Raw genomic sequence first — 16,469 nt, forward strand, 5'->3', positions numbered from 1 at the left:
GGGGATGTAGCTCAGTGGTAGAGCGCATGCTTCGCATGTATGAGGCCCCGGGTTCGATCCCCGGCATCTCCAAGTAAGAATGTTTTCCTTTCCTAATATTTAAAAGATGAGTGACGCTTAATTAATTAATTATTTGCAATGAGATTTCGGAACATTCTGACTTGTGCTAAAAAAAGTGTCCATGACATTCATCTTATAGTTGGCAACATGAGGGAAAATTACCCTTGACGTGGTATATTAGAAAATATATTGAGGAGGGAAGATGCATTTATAAATGAAGTTCCTGATACTTGTTATAATTTCTGTTCTATTTAATAAACATCACTGAATAGTCTTTTTTGTTATAAAGCACTTTGCCAGGTTACTGGGGATGGACGAGCAGAATCTCAACAATCCCAGTCCTCAAGAATCCAGTCTTATGAATGAACCCATATGATTTAATTCCAAGGAGAGGACCTATCTACCAGGAAGAGCTTGAAAAGTCTGATTATATAAATTGTCATTTGCTGTTTTAAAGGAATTTTGCTACGCAAAAAACGAAGCAGAAGTACATTCCAATCTTAGGGGACTGCAAAATTTTATTTTTGTTCAAACCAGTTCAAGACCAGCACAGCAGAAATGGAAAATGATTTGATTTGAGCTCCTTTGCACATTGTTTAGCAAGCACTATGCTCTCTGCATATTGGGTTTAGGAAATGGTTGTTCAGTGAACATAAGTGACCAGGGTGAGGAGGGCAGATATTGAGATAGGGGGGGTTGGGGAAGATACATGACTGAAGGATCCACATCCTACATTTTCTGGGCAAGGTTAGAAACCCTAGTGAATGAACATATTTCATAACTAAGGATAAGTTCTCTGGTGCTTACATCTTGTCCATGATAATAGAAAGAATATAAATAGAGAGAATCTGCAAATCTTATTATTTTTGGCAAGTCAGAGGATAGGCTTGCTAGCTTCCTTGTTTGTCTTTTATTATTATTATTATTTGTTCTGGCATTAACTGAAAATTTCCTAGATTAAAAATTCACTACACTCTACATTCTTGAAGGGCAGAAATCTTAAACTATACATTTTGATAGCCCTACTTGTAGCTAGCTTTTCCCCAATATTGAATATCTATATTCTTAAATAAATGGATAAGGAGAAAAATATTTTTTTACTAATGATGTAATCTATGATATGGAGTCTGTCACCAAATAATGGCAGGTACTAAAAGTTAGGTTTCGGTCATGTGAAGGATTCACAATGTCTATTCTTTTTGGCAAAAGGTAGATTTATTTAAGGAAGAGGTTACAGACAAAATGGAGGGATACAATAGATATCAAGAATGGTAAATATGAAATAGAGGGGGAGAGCGTATGAAAGACCAGTTCCTCAGTAGAACTCACAATTTCCCAGTAGAAAGGGAACATTCCATGAGGTTCAGGCTAAATCTTGAAAGGGACTTTGCATCCTACAAGTTAGTTAGCTGTAAGAAAAGGTAAGGAGAAAGACATCAGCACCTGGAGTGCTCCCTGGCAGACAGACCTAAAGGAGGACAGACGCAAAGCTCCCGGACATAAGTTGTTTTATAGGGAAAATTTTGTCAAAGAGTCTTGACAAAGCTTGGATTTCTGACTGGATTACTTTTAGAGAGTGTGATCAAGGAAGTAAGCTGATCTCCATTATCAGAATCTTCTTCCTGCTTGGCTAATGGATTAATTTTTGTAAATTCCTTTGCTAACCATACCTAACAATGAAGACCAGTACCAGAATGATTTTCTAATTCTGAATTGGGATTCATTATTCTCTTAAACTTTTTAATTGACTCCAGTTTCTTTCTCTCTCAATTGAAGTTTCTTAAGTATAGATGTACATTTAAATGTTAAATATCTGTAAGTGAAATAAGTATAATAGGAAGATTTAAAGTTTCTTTATATTACTCTAATTACTGAATTATCATAGCCTTATGAAAAATACCACTTGAAGTAAAGTCATGAAGCACTAAGCTCCTAATATGTGCCAGTCACTTGAAGTTAATGAGAATAGTAAGGTCAAAGGAACTCAGTCTAATGAGAGGGAGGAGACAACATGCAAACCACTATGGACAAAAACTGATACATACACAGAAAAAAGATTGGAAAAATCAATATAATAAAGTCACTAGCATTAATGAAATCAAGAAAGCCCTCTTGCAGAAGGTGGGATTTTAGATGGAACTTGAAGGAAACTAGGAAGCAGACACAAAGAATGAGAGAACTCCAGATATTGGGAAGTGCTAGGGCCCACAGTAGGGAGATTGAGTGTCTTGTGAGAAATATTGTAAGGAGGACAGTATTATTGGAACCAAGCAATGTACTAGATGACTGGAGAGGGTGATTTCCACTTATACTGATCAATATCTTGCCACTGGAACCAGATGATTTTAGAGGATAGGATGAGATTGGTGACTTTGCACAGCCTTCCGTCACTTAAATCCAATTAATTTGCAAGTCATGCCATCACCTTCCTGTTGGTCATGGTCCTCTTTAGGAATGAAAGGCAAACTACAAATGAATGGAAGAAATGCCTGGAAAGGTAGAGGTGGGCCAAGTTATAAAGGACTTATAATATCAGACGATTTTGTATAAATATAAACAGAGATCCTGTTAATAATCACAAAATCTTGAATGCAAAAAAGAGCTACTGGAGTTTATTGAAAAGGAGGTTGGTACAGTTAAACTTGAATTTTAGAAAGATGGGACTGGGTTGAAGTGGAAAGAGACTTTAATCAGAGAGACCAACAAAAAGGCTATTGTAATAGTCCAGGCATGAAGTGAAGGCCTGATGAATATGGAGTTAGTGTCAGAGAGAAAGTGTAATATCTGAAATAAATTACAGAAGTAAAATCAACTTGAAAACAGATTAGATGGGGATGGATGAAAGTGAATGAGAAGTCATGGAGGATATCTAGGTTATGAGCCTAAAATCAGGAGGATTATGATATCCTCCACCATAATTGGAAAAATAAGAAGAGGAGAAGGAAAGAGTGGCAGATTTGAGTTCAATTTTAGAATATTAAGTTTAGGATGTCTAATTGCAATTAAGCAGTTCTGATAACTCTCTCTACTTACATGTTTGCAACCTGTGAGAAATGTTGAAAAGTATCAACAGGTGGATTCAGCCAATTAGAAAGTCTTGTGGTTTTGAGAAAAACCACAAACTTAAGATAATATCTCATCTAGCCCAAAATAGTTGGGGGTCAATGACTTGACTTGACCAAATTACTATTGCTCCTGCTTAAGGGACTAATTGAAATTAAACAACACGTCCTTAGAAGTTTTCTGCCATTTTTGAACATGGGATATATGATGAGGGAGGGGGAACATGTGTTATACATATTAAGGAGATAGTAGCGATATCAGAAAGATTGTAACCCAGACTAAATGGACCAATCGTTCTCTGCAGGGAGAGGCTGCATCTATAAAGGTTCTCCCACTCAATGCTCAGAGCTCAGTGCTCCCTCCTCGAGAAGAGGAGTGGGCCCACTTCTGGCCAGAAAGTTAAGACAATTCCTTGAGATTCTTCTTTAATAAAATTTCCTTGATATCTGATTTTCAGTGTCAAAAGGGTATTTCTAACAAATCTCTCTAGTAGCTTTAGTAGCTACCTTACTGGCTCTTGGATTCTATTTCTAGGATTTTGTGAGTCCTGAGAAATATAAAAGGAGATTGGAATAGAGAGCCACATGGGGCTGGAGGTTGGGGTATGGAAATGGGTGGAATGAGGGAGGCAAAGAATGAAGTCTGTTCCTAGTGGGCAAAACAGCAAGAGCAAACTGTTATAGAAAATTCTGGCTGACCTGGTAAAAAAAAAAAAAAAAAAAAAGGGAAGGTCAAGGTGGGAAGACTGTTTTCCATTAGGACAGCAGCACTATCTTAATATTTAACTTTTGCATCTGCTCTCATAGCTCTTTATTGTACTCAGTATATAGTTAGAGCTCATTAAATAATTGTTGAAAAGAAATAGGCAAGATTGTTGAAGTCTGAAAGTCTGAGACTTCAGTTTAGAAAACATTGGGAGTTCTTGCTGTGGGGGCTGACATAATGAGTTTAATTAGGAAATAGGAGAGCATAATTTCTGAGGTAAAAGTCATGATTTTTTCTGATAAATGACCTGGATAGGGGTCACATGTGTATGGCATTTGCTGTCTGTAGCAATCCCGAGATGAGCTAAGGGGCTGTTTGTCGAGCAAATCACTTAACCCTGTTTATCTTAGTTACCTTTTAGTAAAGTGAATTGGAGAAGTGGCAAACCACCGCAAGTGTCTTTGCTAAAAAACTCCGAATAGGGTCACGAAGAGTCGTGCAGGAGTATCTCTCCAAGAATAGCGAATTATGACATTTAGTAACCTTTATATGTATTATCTTCAGAGCAAAAAACGTAACATTTTAAAAAGCACCCGACGAGGATGGGATTCGAACCCACGCGTGCAGAGCACAATGGATTAGCAGTCCATCGCCTTAACCACTCGGCCACCTCGTCGACGAAAGAATTCAACTTTCAGTTTTTCTTTCAGTAGTTATTGCTGTGATTTTTTTTTTTTTTTGGTTTGTTTTATTTTAGGTTTCTAATTTAATGATATCCATATCTGTATTTGTATCAGTAATTATACATGTAAATTTAATTTAAGATAACAATCTTATTTATTTAAAGAACTGGCAACAGAATTTGGAAAAGCATTTATAAAAATATTGTTCTCCAATAGTAAATATGTTTGCAAAGGCTTTGAAAGGGTCTCTATTGCTCTTACATGCTTTTTCTCTCACTTTTCATTAAAACTATTATTTTTCTTGCCTTCTACTCAAGAAAAAATGTTATTAAGGCAACAACACTTTAAGAACTATTATATGCCAGGCATTCTGCTTAGGCACTGGGATTAGAAAGGTAAAAATTGTACCCACTATCGAGGTTTTTATAATCTAACTGGAGGACGAACATACTATGTATAAAACAAGGCACGTACAGGATAAATTAGAGATAATCTCGGAGGGAAGGCAAGAACAGTCTATCATTAAGAAGGAAAAAAAAAATTCCTTCATCAGGAAGAGTCTTAAAAATTGGAGGTATCTGAGTGCGTAAAGATTCACAAAAAGGAGATAAATTACTGCACCTGGAAGGGCAGATCGGTAACAGACGAGATTATTATAGTGGAGGAGTGGGGGGAAGTGGATCATTTCTTAGATGTTGTTTTCCAAACTCTTCTCTTTCTCCTCCTCTTCCCCACCCCGGGACTTGTTAGGAAAATTCTCCCGATTAGTGATCAGATTGTCTGCTGTGGCAATTGAAGGTCTGAAATGGCTGTATATGGCTTTGACTTATTGCCCTGAACTGTGTTTACAAATGAGAGGATAGAAATAGTTTATCGTGTGTTGGATCTGATGATGGAGGAAGGGGGAAAATGGGAGATGGAGGAAGGAGTTGCTTAGTCCAAAGCAAGTTGATTGATTGACTATCACCACCCCTCTCCCTTCACCACCCAGCTGATGAAATTACCAAAGATAGGCAGGTAACTGAGACAAAGGGCTTAGAGACAATAAAAACAATATCTTCTTTTTGTTATCATTTTATGAGGTGTGAAGAAATTTTTCAGTGAAATTTTACTGAATTAAAGAAAGGCTAGTAATGGGCAGAAGTACTGGCAACCTCTGGTAGCCTCTTAGAAGCAAAACAAAGACTAGGTCAGTTAAGTTGCTCAAAGGAGCAATCATGCATTTGGGGGGGAGGGGAGAGACAAAAAACACAACTGTGCATAAGATCAAAAGTTTCCTTTTGTTTACACTTTCCTTCTGGTGAAACTCAAAACCCCTTAAAGGCAAAGACTTTTTTTTGGTATACTTAGAGTTGGTTACTAGGCCTGACTCTAGTCAGACACAGAATGCTTTTTGCTTTTTTGTTGTTATTGTGGTTGTCTTCACTTGATCCATTCCCAAATACTTCTATTTGTTCTAAACTGTAGATCCCTTTAGTTGGTGCCTCAGGTTGTTTTTGCTTTTTCCAAGATCCCAAGTGCTGGGTCTGGAGTCAAGAAGCCTCATCTTCCTGAGTTCAAATTCAGACTCAGACTCAGTAGCTGTGTGTTCCTGGGCAAGTCACTTAACTTTCTTTATCTCAGTTTCCTCATCTGTAAAATAAACTGAAAAAGGAAATGGCAAATCATGCCAGCATTTTTGCCAAAAAAATCCCAAATGGGGTCATAGAGAGTCAAGCACTACAGAAAATGACTGAAAAATAAAAACAAAAGTTATTGACTGAATGAGATATAAAAGATTCTCTTTAGAATCGATCCCCAACTTATGGACATGTTTTGTTATTGTTTTTTTTGTGTGTGTGTTTTGTTTTGGGCAAGGAAAAGAGAAATATACACTCTTTTAGAATAAAGTAGCTTTAAACTGAGATTGTTTAGATCATAACACCACATATTAACTTGGAAGAGCTCATTCATCACTCTCACCTGTTATTTGCAGTATAATCTTAACTTTTCTCACTCTCTTTTGCTTTCTCAATTTGGATTGTATTTCCCTTCTAGAGGAATGATAAAGTAAGTTGGGGTGAGAGAAAAGAGTTTCCTAGCATATGAAATCTTTCAGGATTCTAGATCTCACATGTTGGCATGTTACTTAAGGTGCCAGTCTGTTTTTTCATGCCATCTCTCTCCTCTCCCTCAACTGAGAATTTTTAAGGCTCTTGTGTGGGTTGATGAATATGCTTGAAAGGAGTCTCTCTCTGACTCCTATTGACTTGCCTTAGCCTCTTAATTAACCAGTTCAAAGGAGCTATCACTTCATTTGTTAGCATTTAATAACAGAGTAGGCAAAGTAGTTTATCTAGTGCTCTTCACATGCAATGCCTTTATAAATGGACACATTTTAAATTCTGAAAACTGCATATGAAGGTATATAGGTAATTATGCTGTGATTAGACAAAATAAGTTTATTAGAGTAAAAGGTCAATTGATCTAGTGGGCATAAGTATAGAACAGGCAAGGTCTTTGGGGGATAAAAGTAGGGGGAAGAAAGCTACATTTTCAGATTTTTCTTCCAGCTCTAAACTTTTTTTTCTTCCTTTATGAAAGGCATAAGTGCAGTGGAAGGTTGAGTCAAGAATGTCTCTAATCATAAGCAAGAATCATACCCCCTAGACTAACAACTGAAGAGGTTATTTCCATAATAATTTGTCCCAGTTATTCTGATCTTTTCAGAAAGAACAATCTGCTGATGAAATTATAATATCGTGTTTATGATATTAATTATAGACTCTCAGTAATGTCATACTATAGTATGATTTCCTCCAGATTCAGAGGACTCTTATTTTAGAGTGACTTAGCTGTTTCTAGATGTCAGTTGAACTTTCTGAAAAAATAGTGATAGTTGAATGAATGTCTGTTCCATCTATTTTCCATTTTCCATCACAAATAGTCCCTTTATGTCAGTTTTAAATTGTAATTACACTACTTGGCTAGACACAGTATTTTGGATAATTCAACCATTTCAAAATTCTGATTCAGGTCCAGAATTCTTATTTCTGATTGGTGACTGCCTCCTATGTTCTGTATTAGACTAGCTCTATAGCCAGGTTTCACTTCTCCATCTTGATAACCATATATTCTACTCTATCCTTTCTAGCTCTGGAACCATAATCAAATTAACATTTTTACTTTTTTAGGAAGTAATGTGGCAATCTATTCTCTTATGGCTTCACTCAGGGAAATCACCCCAGTGACTTTTGAAGCCAACATATTCATCTTTTGCCACCATTCCCTTATATGTGGTCTCTCTTTCATTGGATTGAAAGGTATGTTGGGAAAGAATAAGATATTGAAAAGAAATGTATTACCAACACTTAAGACAATGCCATGCCCATAAAAGATACTTCATAAATGCTTGTGGAGTTCAATTTAGTAGAAATGCCACAGGTCAAGGATGCTAACTGCAAGAGCAGAGACCCTTGTTTGAACACTGGAGAGAAGCAATTAAACATGGCTGTTCTACTATCTGCAGGGCTCAGAAGGAAAGTGTCTTTAAGGAGACAGTCATATTTAATCATCTTTCCACATTACATTGGCTATACCTCTGTTGGAAGGATAGCAGCAATCCATTGCTCTCATAATGTCTCTGAAGGAGAGTATTAAGAGAGCAACATAACAAGGTATCAATATTTTTCCTTGTTCCTTCCAAAGATAGGAGGAAGTACTCCAACACTTAAACTCCACTTCCAAATCCCTTGCCATCCTTCTTTCTTCCAGAAATCTGAGATTGCTGTGCCTCAAAAGCCAGAAATCAAGCAAAAAAAAAAAAAAAAAATAGTGCAGGATATGTTTGGTACCTGTAGTTATATAGCATAAACAGAAACATCAACACTTCACAATAATGAAATATCATTTAATTGTTCTGGCATCCCAGGGAATGATACTATGGTAGTCACAAAAACAAATGTTTATTAATAGTAAATTTAAGAGAGATGACATTATACAGAGTATTATTTAATGGAAGATACTTAAGTAATATCACATATAATTATATAGGACATACGAAAAGCAAATCAAAAGTACATGCATATCCATAGTTCACAGGAAAAATCATAAATGGCAAAGCAAAATATCAACAAGTCTATAAAAACAATATTAACTATAGTCATTAGTGTATGTGCAAATAAGCAAAGAGGGAAGCAATGATAGACATTATTAGGATATAAGTATAAGTCTTTGACTAAACATAGCAGCAAAATGAAATAAAAATTACTCAAACACATAAGGCACAATTAACAGGAGCAATGTCTAGCACTATGGTCTGGATTCATAACAATTTCTTCAGATTTACCTGTAATATAAATTGGTCTAGTGCCTGATTGGATAGACCTAGTTCTTCTGCCACATGATGACCTCTCTGGTCCTATACCTGAACTAGTAAATGGTATATGATGACCATCTTAATGCCAGCCAAGCCAGACTAGCTGAGTGAGAGACAGTATATGTCAGCCAAGTCAAATCAAACCACCACCATCTTCTCTCACACTCTGATGGAGATAGCTCAGGACCTTTAATCCAAGCCATAAGAATAACAGGGCTGTTGAGATCAGTAGGTCCTATTTCTAGGCTAGCCCCTAAAGCTTGAACTTTGGGAGGGAAAAATTACTAGAGAAAGGGCCCACTTTCCACATCATTACCCCAACCTATCCTGATTGACTATCATTGACAGATAGGCAAGTCCAAAAGGACTAAAGTAGGATACACCCCTCCCCCTTCCCCCATCCTCACCGCAGGTCCTGCTACTAATCCTGACCTTACAGTGAGCATCTTAGGAAAAAAACACCATAAAGATACATCCTAGAAACTGCTTCTATGAATAATGCTACCACAGCTTCTGAGTACTCAGGAAAGAAAGTTCTTGTCACCAAAGACCTCATCACTGCCAAAAGAATCAACATCAGAAAGTGATATGATTTTATAAATGGATATTATGTTAATGATGATACATTATCATCTCCTATATTGCTGTACTATAAAGACCATGGTACCTTCCCATCTTACTAGGAGATGCAAATACCATATGGTTCCATATTTGCTGCAGTCTGAATATCATTCTATTGCACATCTGTAGAATAGAATCTGCACTCTAGGGTCTCCTCTGTCTATGAAGTCAACAAGTTTTTGGTTTTTTTTTTTTTTTGTTTTTTTTTTAATGCTGAAAAGTAGATTGAATAAAATTTAAATATGCTTTTTGTAATTTTTTACTCAATCTTTAATTTCCAAACAAACCTGCCAGTTGAATTGTAGACTGTCTGGTCAAAAGGTTATATACAACATCAGAAACTGTCTTTCTGAGACTTTGTCAATCTTATGACCATTACTGCCTTGGTTGTATTCTACTATTTTCCTCTGATGGCTGTCCTAAACCAAATCTTATATTGCTGGTCTCCCAGAAGACATGATTCAGAAATGGCAAATTCTGGTCTATATCATCTATATTATCCGAGGCCTTACATGTATCAAGTTTCAATTTTGAATTTAATTGTAAACATTTCGTTTCTTTGTAGCCAATCTTCTTTGCTTAATATTGGCTTAAGATTTTTTAAAGCTCTTCTTCCTCAAAGTCTACATTGTGACAAAGCTCCTCCTATTACTTACTACTGCCAATTGCTTCAGAAAGAATCTGTTCAAATGACTCAGCCAAGAAAACTTTTCTCACTTGTTTTTAGGTTTGGAGTCTTAACTGTACAATATTCTAACCTCTTCATATCCTTAAAAGTCTTTATCCTTGTATTCTGAATCTATGTTTAATATCAGGCAACTGCTATAACTTTCCACACCAAACTTGTGACCATACAATTCATCTGCTTTAAGCTCCATCTTTTTAAAAGACTGCTTCATGTGTGACAAATGAAATGTTCATATTCATTCAACAAAATTAAACATTTCAGCAAGCAGAACTCTATACAATTTAATATACTATGCAAGAAAATGCTTAAACAAAAGACAAGCTCATTCATAAAAGATTATCAATTTTTTTCAAATATTGACATGCATCATATAATTAGGCAAAAAGACCTTCAGAATTTGCTTGTAAACATGAAACATAAAAAAAAATTAAGAATAGGTATAATGAATAAAAACATTTTCATGTCAGCAGTAGGTAAAGTATAGGAGATCAAGCATATCTGAAAAGACTTATGGGAAACATTAAAACAAAAACAATAAAACCGAAATTGACAAAAGTTTTCCTGGAATACTTCCTGAGAAAACAATTTTAATATATAATCTGGAGATGAAACAAAGTTACTTGTGCCCTAAAAAAAAAAAAGAAAAGAAAAATCAGGGAAAAGATTGCTCACTGTGGGTACAGAAAAGCAAACAGAAATAATTTGGAGATAGGGAGTGAATTGTCTGAGGGGAAATAAAGCAAAGCACAACATACAAAACCAAGAAATACACAACAAACCAGTGATTAACAAATCATTCTCTCGGGAGACTGCAAAATGCGCCATTAAACGACTCTCAGAAGAAAAAAGAGTCTTTTTTTTTTTTTTTTTTTTTTTTAATATGCTTTTAACCATCAATTAGCACTAAGTCAAACTCTGATCTGCCGGTTTTCGGGTTTAGACGCTCATAAAGACACTTTTATGATCCGTTCGAGGAGGTTCCAGCGCACCCGGTCTCGTCCTGGTCGGGGAGGGTGAGGGGAAGAAGGTGCTGGGCCTCTTAGTGGAGTCTCACCCAACCAGGCTCTTTCAGCAGCAATTCAGCAATGACGTCTCTAGGAGTCAAAAGGGACGGAAATTCTGGGCGATCAACGCCTTGAGGACTCTTATCCCAGAGGCTAAGGCCCCAACAACTAACTTAGAATTGGACGCCGCTGAGCTTCTGGCAAGTTTTGTTTCTCCCGGAAACCTCCGCGAGTCGACTCTCTTCACCCTCCAGCTATTTCTCTGGAACCTGGTTTTGAAAACTTCTGCCGCGGAGCGCTCTGGGATAGATGAGCTTCACTAATCCCGCCCCCATCACGTCGGGACCGGGGGCTGCTGCGTGCGCTTCGGGACTTTCTTAGATAATGGGGGCCACGACCTTCCTGAGTTCCCTTGAACCTTTCCCAGATAGCTCTGGCTCTCTTCTTGGGCCCGGATGGAAAGTTCCTGGAAGGATTTTCATGGCCAGGCTCTGTGTCTCCTGCAGTGTCCTAAGGACAGCGGGGGCGTGAGGAGCCTGGCTCTGGTGTCAGACCCTGCGTCCTGCCCTTGCCCCTTTTATTACCCAAGGAACCTTACTCAAGTCACTTCACCTCCCCTGGCCCAAAGTGGCTCATCTGGAAAACGAGAGGGACTCTTACAACCCAAATCCGCGCGCTTAAAGCAGTTTGACGTGTTGGTGCAGGGATAGCCAGAATCAGACAAGAAATTTTGAGTCCAGATTCAGCCTCAGACATTTAGGGAAGTCACTGAACCTATTAGCCTCAATTACCTCACGTGGAAGAGGGGATGATAATAGCGCCCACTTCCCAGAGTAGTTGTATGGTAAAGTTACATACTTATAAAACTTAAATGGTATATTTGCAAATCTTAAAGGACTCTATAAATGCCATTTCAACTTAATAAGGGGATACTCCTTGAGGAAGCTTGGATTCCCTGCCAATTTTTCAGTTCTTATGGAGGATAGAATTGAAGTGCTGAGATATTTAAAGAGGTAGCCCCACCAGCAGGATGTTGCAATAGTGCATGAATGAGGTGTTAAGATCCTGCACCGGTGGTGGCAGAAGAGAGAAGGGGAGTGTATTTGAGACTTGCTGCAAAGATGTGGCAAATAGATGGGCCTTGGCACAGATGGGATAGAGAAAGTGAGACATAAGAGACAAGATTGCTAGTTTGAAAGACTGAGAGGGTGATTTTACATCCTTTACTTCCATAAAGTAATAGGGAAAAAAAAGAAGAGTAAGGGTCCAGGGAGAAAAATGAGTTCCGTTTTAGACGAATTGATTTTAAGATGTGTATTGGAAATCCAGTTGGAGGCATTGATAAATAATTAGAGATGTGAGATTGGGAGTGTGTGGTACGGAAATGGTGAGGGAACACCATTTAATAAAAAAAGCTGGAGAGAGCTCTAGAGAAAAGCAAAGTTTATTGTACATTCTCGCGAGAAGGGCGTCCCACTCTTCCAGTAGACTATCGAAGAGAGGAAGCGCCTCCTGTGGGCAGGACAGCACCTTTAATCCGTAATGCAAAACGCCCCCTCCCACCACTGACCCTCATCCTCATTGGCTGAGAGTCTTACATTCTAAACGCGAGATCTACCCATGAAATTGAACTTGACCAATAAGTACATAGTTGCCCATATTTGGATGAAATAGGGAGATGTCATAGGAGGGGAAGGCAATGCCCTTCAGAGTCCTTCAGGCCTACTCGAACTCTGAAGTAGATGAAGCCTTACTCGATTTTCACAACTGTCTTGAAAGATCTCACCTCATCTCATTCAGGAGTCAGTACAGATGTTAAGACAATATAAGTAGATGAGAGAATCAGCAGCATAGAAATGGGAGCTGATGTAGTAGTGTAGAGGGGAAAGAGAAAATGACAGGATAGAAACCTGTGGGAAATAGATTAGAGGGAATAATCTGGGTGAGGATCCAACCAAGGAGACTGATAAGGATCATTTGGAGAGATACAAAGAAGAGGAGGGAGAGTGGTGTCAAAAAAAAAAAAAACTTAGAAATTTCAAGGAAGAAAGATTAATCAACACTGTCAAAAACTACAGAGGAGTTGAAGAAAATGAAGATGGAGAAAAGGCCATTGAATTGTGCAATTAAGAGATCATTGTTAATACTTGGAGAGAGCAATTTCAGTAAAATGATAAGGTTGGAAACTGGATTGTAAGAGGTTTAGAAGAGAGTAAGAGGAGAGAAAATAAAGGCCTTGTTGTAGAAGAAATTTAGTTACAAAAGGCAGAAGAGAAATAGAATAATAGTGGGAGTAGAAGGATAGTGAGTGAGCAGTGTTTTGAGGATTGAAGAGACATGGGCATATTTCTATTCAATAAGGAAGAAGTCAGTAGACAGGGAGAGATTGAAAATAAATATTTTGGAGAAGATAGAATAGAATGGGATCTCTTGAGCAGGTAGAGAGGTTAGTCTCAATGAGGGGCCATTATTACATGAAAAAGGAGTGAAGGTTCAGGTGAGGTTGTGGAACAAAAATTTATCCAATCACAATAGTGGTGTGGTTTTCTCCATTTTTGTTCAGAGAATGTGTGGAGGAGCAAAGGTAGTAAATGGTGAAAAACTGAGATTTGGCATGGCAAAATCAGCAAAATGAGAAGGTGGTTTGGGACTTAAGAAATGGAGACAATGCAAAATTGACTTGGTTCAACTAAAGGCCAAGACAGGGAAAGAGCTGTTAGCCCAGGAGCAATTACCTAGAAAGAATTGAGGCATCAAGAAACTGAAGGTGTCAGTGTAGATGAAGAATAGGATTTGGTAAGAGAAGACAGATGGCAAAATAAGGGGATTTCTGAATTATTGAACATGGAGGTGGAACATTTGTGAGTGACAGCAAGAGCAAGGGTATCACCATCTTTTTGAGTGGTTGAAACTAGTTGGAGAAGTAGGTCATGGTAAATGAATTTAAATGACTGGTATTTGAGAAAGAGTCAATATGTAACTTGAAGTCTCTTACTTTGAGATTAGGAGTTGGGGAGGAGGAAAAAAAATTGTGAACCAAGTACCAAACTCATTGAGGAAGGAAATGGAATAACTTGGAAGTTTATAGAGTGTCCAAATCTGCTCACTGGAGAATTTTGGTACCAGCCCAAATCCTGATCACAGGTGAGGAGTGAAGGGGTGGAACTCATGTAGATGGTCAAAACAGGAGTTCCTTTATTCAAAATTCTCTCAACCTTATATATTCTAATATACTTATATAACTATTGCACACTGTGCATGCGCTAACTATATACTGTGCATGTAGGACCACATAAACAACTTTTTATTGTATGTACTCGTTTCCTTGCCACTTTAGTATAACTCTGCTTTAATTATAACACAGGTTGTCCTGCCTCCTGACTTTTCAAGAAGGCCAGGATGCCCCCAGGGGTGATGAGGAGCCAAACCAGACATGTCAACAAGGTTACCTTTACTGGACTAAAGGGTCTTATACCTTGCCCAGGGTTTGCCACTATCAATGACCTTCTACAGTAGACAATAGCTACCAGAATTTTGATTAGGTTGTAATGATGAAATGAGAAGGAAATGCTGAAATGGTGATGAGGAAATCTCAAAGAAGGAAAAGTTCAACTGAGTGATGGAGGGAGGGAAAGAAACGGAAAATAGAAAAGGGGAGTAAGGAATATTCCAACTCTCCCTCCTTAACCACTGAGTCAAGAGATTTGACTGAAGGTGCAGCCAATACTGGAAAAAAGATCCAGGAATGTTGATTGCCATGGGCAGCCAAGTTTCAATAATTGTTAGAAGATGGAAGGGGTAAGAAAGAAAAAGATTTAGAATTAAGGAAAATTTGTTGTCTATTGGAACAGGATTTCTAGAAGGCATTATAGAAGGGGATAATGGTACTTCCTTGGAATTTGGAGATAAGGACTGGGTGGTGGAGAATGAGGAATTTATTAGCATAGGTAAAAGTCATAGTTGATAGCCATATATTTAAATAACAATACTAGTTTAAAAATATAAGCATTAAATAAAACAAAGTAGGACTTGCAATCAGGAAGACTGGGATGAAGGGAGTGGAAGGAGATGGGGTGAATAAGAAATTAAAATTTCATATTAGAATTGTAAGCTCACTCAAACCTAACAGGCCTGAGCTTCTAAATTATGGGAATTTGACCATTCCATGAACTCTATATGTCCTTGACAATAGATACCAGGAACTAGCCATTCCTAGGAATGTTTATGCTTAAGGCGGGTGGCTTCCTCCCCGAGCATATACAACTGATAAGGAAATACTTCAAGGTATAGACAATATGGAATGGGTCAAAATACCAGATGGTCATGTATTTTTATATATATGTCAAGATGATATATGAAATAAGTCAAAACATTAGAAGGTCACATATTTCTACACATGTATACATGCCAGACTTCTTGGCTGAAAGCCCTTTTTGTTTAAGAGAGGTATATAAGATTGAGAATCTTACCTTTCCACTGAGTCTCATCCGTGGGGAGGACGCTTCACCCCAAAAAATATTTACACAATTCAAGTTGATTGAGGCTGAAACGGGACTCCCAGCCATTTGAGTTTTTGGGATTCCCTTGAATTGGTGATGTATTCTCTTCCTCTATCTGCTATAATTGTCATGTTGTTAATTGTTCTTATTTCTATTTGTTTTGTTGTGTAAATCTAAATTGTCTGTACCTTGTCTTGTTTGATTAAAAGTTTTATACTTTTACTTTTTAACTGAGCTTGAGAGCGTCATTTATAGGAGCTATTCCGAACTTTTCTTTAAAATCATAATACATGGGGGGAGGTCGGGTTTTGCACAGGTGAAGGGGACTGGCCATTGGACTCCAGGGTCTTTTTCTTACTTGCAGCTGCTGGCTTGCTTTCGATTCTCTCTACTCCTTCTTTTCCTTCCCTCACCATTTCCCCAAAGGTTCTTAGTGAGGGCATCTCTGTGAAAGAAATGAGGGAGAAGGGCTCTGGATCCAAAGATGATTTAGATTTGAGTGGAGGTTACTGTGGCTAGCATGACTATAAATGGCCAAGATTACAACTCACCAGCTAACCATCAACCAAGCTTGCTTCTTGTGGCAACCTACTTACTGGAATATGCGTGCCCTGGGCCCAGACTTTTCTATTTCAGTTCATTATATATGAAATCACAGGTATCTTATGGAAATTCTATTCATTGTGAGTGTAAAGCACTGTCAATTAGCAGTGGGTAAGACACAAACAACTAAAACAGCTAACATTCATGGAGCCTGTTCACTTAGAATACTCATAGGAATATAAAAAG

At 37.8% G+C, this 16,469-nt stretch overlaps 2 non-coding genes across 2 annotated transcripts; one reads left to right on the forward strand and one right to left on the reverse strand.

Moving 5' to 3' along the window:
• Positions 1 to 72, forward strand: TRNAA-CGC (transfer RNA alanine (anticodon CGC)). Its single transcript has one exon. It is a non-coding gene; the product is annotated as a tRNA-Ala (tRNA).
• A 4,350-nt stretch (positions 73 to 4,422) lies between these two features.
• TRNAS-GCU (transfer RNA serine (anticodon GCU)) lies at positions 4,423 to 4,504 on the reverse strand. Its single transcript has one exon. It is a non-coding gene; the product is annotated as a tRNA-Ser (tRNA).
• Positions 4,505 to 16,469: the final 11,965 nt, after the last annotated feature.

The sequence above is a fragment of the Sminthopsis crassicaudata genome, chromosome 1 (genome assembly GCF_048593235.1).
Source record: "Sminthopsis crassicaudata isolate SCR6 chromosome 1, ASM4859323v1, whole genome shotgun sequence".
Taxonomy (NCBI): Eukaryota; Metazoa; Chordata; class Mammalia; order Dasyuromorphia; family Dasyuridae; genus Sminthopsis; species Sminthopsis crassicaudata.